This window comes from Ostrea edulis, chromosome 1 (assembly GCF_947568905.1).
Source record: "Ostrea edulis chromosome 1, xbOstEdul1.1, whole genome shotgun sequence".
Classification (NCBI taxonomy): domain Eukaryota; kingdom Metazoa; phylum Mollusca; class Bivalvia; order Ostreida; family Ostreidae; genus Ostrea; species Ostrea edulis.
In genome coordinates, this window is record NC_079164.1 from 92,166,647 (window position 1) to 92,171,324 (window position 4,678).

Below are 4,678 nucleotides of genomic sequence, written 5' to 3' on the forward strand. Positions count from 1 at the left end.
AGATTGCGTGAGAAAGAGAAAAACATGCGAAGTTCAAGTCCCGTACATTGGAAATCTTACTTTCAAGAGCGGTGGATCAAACAGTTTAAGAAATAAAGTCATTAATTTTTTTATTATTTAATTTAAAACCTTTGCAAAATGAGTAGAGATGGCCGAGTAAATGTTTAAATTATTTTCACTTTTCAGGATTTTGTTTTAAAACATTTATTATGTAAATAAATATTTTTAAAAATCGTAAAATCTTTCATTGTGTGTGTATTTTTTACCAATAATTGCAGATTGTATGCTACTGTTTCCTTTTCACTTTCATAATAAAAATGTATGTTTTAAGTAAATGTGTCATTAGTTTATTTGGAAAATGAAACATCGTCTGTATATATACTCCTATTATTCGCACCGATGCGAATAATCATGGCACTATATTCATTCATTAAATGTCATATTCATTGATATTAACCCCCCAAAAATTCCAACCCCCATTTTTTATATGGTCTCCCCCAAAGAAACCCCTTTCCCAGGAATTTCTTACCTTTTTAGAGCGCTTTAGCTTGAAATTGGAAACCTCGTCTGTATATACTCCTGTTATTCGCACCGGTGCGAATAATTTTTGCACTATATTCATTCATTAAATGTCATATTCAATGAAATTCACCGGGAATTCTTCCCTTTTTAGAGCGTTTTAGCTTGAAATTGGAAACTTCGTCTGTATATACTGCTGTTATTCGCACCGGTGCGAATAATTTTAGCACTATATTCATTCATTAAATGTCATATTCATTGAAATTCACCCCAAAAATTCCAAGCCCCATTTTTTATATGGTCTCCCCCAAAGAAACCCCTTTCCCGGGAATTTCTTCCCTTTTTAGAGCGTTTTAGCTTGAAATGGAAACTTCGTCTGTATATATATACTACTGTTATTCGCACCGGTGCGAATAACAGAAGTATATATATATAAGGATGATCTTTCAAAATATCATTCATAGATTTCTGAATAAATGTTATCTTTAAAATACACTACGAATACAAACGTTACAAATAAAATAAAACTTCAGATTTTCATGTTTATTACGAAGGTATATTCTCTCTATTTAGTTGCACCTTCACCTATTTTTAACACTTGACCTTCTTCTCAAAATGGATGGTACTCAAGGTTTGCTTTTTGTTTCAGTTGCTATTTTTCCTCCATTGACGGTTTTGGCGTAACGTCAACAACGTCAAATATTATTCGCTCCGCGGAGCGAATAACAGGATAATGCCCATCCTCCTGTGACGTCATCAGATTGAATTGATCACAGACACGTACTTGTTTCTGTAAATAAGTTGTGACCTCTGTATACTAATAATAGGATACAAGTGCCTGTGGATTTGATAAGATTACAGGAATATAAATTTTGTTAGAGTCTTGTAAAAAATCTTGTTAACCATAATTTTTTTTCAAAAATCTAAGTTATAGGCTAGCTATAATATGGTGTCCGGATAGGGCCATGTGCAAAAGCATAATTTAGCGCAAATCTTCAACGCGCTTTTACGCTAACACACACCACGACGTCACGCTAATACACAACACGCCGTAGCCACGCTGTCGCGCTAATACACAACACACTGGACGCGCTATCACGCTAATATCACACTAACACACATCACACCGTCACGCTAACACGCCGTTGTGCTATCACGCTGATACACAGCGAGATGTCACGCTAACACACAACACGTACGCCGTCGCGCTGGCACGCTAACCCGCCATTGCGCTATCACACTAACACACAACATGCCGTCGTACTAGCTATCACGTACGAAACGTTGAATTGCCTTATCTTGTTCATTTTAAAACATCAAAATGTCGATATCAAGAAGTCGATATGTCGCCCCACGCTATTACACAACACGCCGTCGCACTGTCACGCTAACACACAGCACACCGGCGTGCAATCGTAACTACTCGGTTATTTCAGTAACCGCAAATGAACCTCGTATGTGGATCGACGCCATCAGAGTTGGTTGCTACGTACACATAAACATAACTATGACATCACAGTCGTACGTTACACTTTCTAACGTCAGCTTTCAAATGCATCTAAGATATTATACACATCTAAGGTATTGTACCACTATCAATTTTCAGCAAAGAATTCCTGACTGCAAAACCCACTTCGTGTTCTATGCACTTCGCTGCGCCTCTTCCTTGCCAAAAGAAGGTGTAGTCTTTCTCTTTAAGCTTGCCTGATCCAGTCAGACGTGTTTCTTTCAGTGCAGCGATGTCCATCTGTAGTCTCACCAGCTCGTCGTTGTGGCATTGTTGATGTTTTGCAGGTCCGCAGTGAGTCCCGGTGTCATTGTGCGGACGGTCTAGGTAAGTTTGAGAATCGATCTTGTACGTATGAGATTTGCTTTTTCTTTCTCGCCTGGTGCGATGATTATAGCCTGCTTGTCGGCGTTATCCTAATTCCTATGCACCCAATGAGGATGGAAACTGTGGCGGGACAACATCCAATTGGATTGGGTGCTGTCCAACCTGAGACAGGCGGTAGCTCTCCAGTGAAATCTGAGAATCCCTCCCACCGACGGGAGCCACTGCTGGCGCAAAGCTCTATGCCAATCGAGCAATGTGGCTTATCACCGGTCGGTAGAGTGCTGCTTCCCGTGTTGAATCGACACCATGAGAGGAAGCTGGGGTGTCCTCTCCAGGGTGCAAGCCTGGGAAGGGTGATATGGAGAACTAGCTGTTGCCCAGGCGGTAAGTCTCCACACTGAAGATGAATCCAACGGAACGACAGAACCGATACAAGTTGGGACTGCAGTATCACGGGAATGTCTAGGAGCAGACCGCCTTGGGGAATCCCACATCAGATTTTCCTCAGGGTTTACTCCCTTAGCTTTCCCTGTAGGTAGGTATAATCACAAGGAAGCGGATGTTTCCCGTCTCAAATCACGGTCTTTGTCTGACCAACAATTTTCATGTGAAGCCGCAATGTCACGGAGACACCCTCACTCAAAGCACTCGCAACAGCTATACATGGTCATCATTAAGCGACCAAGTCTCAAGTTTGTACCCTGCACTCGCACATACCACAGTGCAGACTGCGACACCGATCACTCACACTTGTATGTAGCAAGATCAGGCTATTCTATTTCCCCAAGAGGATCCATTGCAGCAAGAAAACCAGGAGCCACGCATCAACACCAGCAAGATGTAGTACCCTGAGAAAGTTGAGGAATTTGCCAAGTCTCTCAAAGATGCCATGTCTGTAAACCACTCGCATATCTCCGCCGCTGAGAAATAGGACCGCCTCTAAAGATTGAAAGTCAATCAGAAATCAGCTTTGCAACCTTCGAGAAGAAGATCTCAAAGAACAGCGATTAATTTCAAACCAAGTCTAGTGAGATGACTCCCGTCTTTGAAGCAAACCGTGCTATCCTTGCTGAATACAAGTGCTCACCAAATGAAAAGCACCCAGAGCTGCTAGATGGAAAGTGCAGCAAACCACAAGAAGATGCGACGAGTGACAGCATCCATATAGCCACCCTGGCGGATCTTGATATCGAGCCATCATTGGAGGAGTTCAGCAAGGCTATTGACAGCTTAACCTGTGGCAAGACACCGGATATTGATGGCATTCCACCAGACCTGACAAAGCACTGCAAATCCACCCTCCTACAACCACTGCATGGCATCATCTGCCAATGCTGGAGAAAAGGATTCCTGCCACAGGACATGCGAGAGGCCAAGATCATCACTCTGTACAAGAACAGGGTGACAGAAGCGACAGTAACATTAACTACAGGGGTATCACCCTTCTGAGCATCGTTGGTAAACTCTATACCCACGTCATCCTTGCGCACCTCCAACAGCTGGCGGAACGCGTCTATCCAGAATTCCAGTGTGACAGTAGAAGCTTCTCTACATAGCCTTCATTGACATCACCATAGCGTTCGACTGGGTCAATAGGGAAGGACTCTTCAGCATCCTCCTGAAAATTGTATGCCCCCAAAACTACACAGCTTGATCAGGCGCTTCCATGACGATATGGAGGGAACTGTCCAGCATAAGGGCAGTAGGTCGGATCCATTCGACGTCAGGAGCGGAGTGAAACAAGGTTTTTCTGGCGCCCAACCTCTTTCTTTCTGCTGTTGAAGTATGTTTTAGGGACGTCCAGCGAGGGAGTGTACCTATACACCAGTACAGACGGCAATCTAATTTTAAAAAGGATCTTCTCTAACCGTTACGCTGGAGAACGATCTGACAGTTTGCGTTTGAGGTCATGTCATTTCACCTTTCACACTTGACCGATGAAATGACGGCTTTCGCTAGCATGAAAGGTTTGCTGTTATATCGGAACATACTTGGTATTTATTAAAATATTATGTCAATCTCTCACCAGAGGGCGTATTACGCTGCGCTACAGTGGAGCGTAACGGGAACGATAACTCTGGGTAGAGATTGATATTATGTATGTCAATAATTACCGAGAATCGAAGATGAACGATGTTAGAACGCCACAGAAAATATATTTTAATAATAATGGATGTATAATAGCTAAAAAAAATTTGCTCTTCCTTAACGCTGTTATTTGGAATTCATTTAAATTTTATATGAATTGAAGCCTTTTTTTGTGAACTTACAATCCGAATACACTTCAGTAAAACGATTCCTGATTGGTCCTTGATTCTTTGTCAA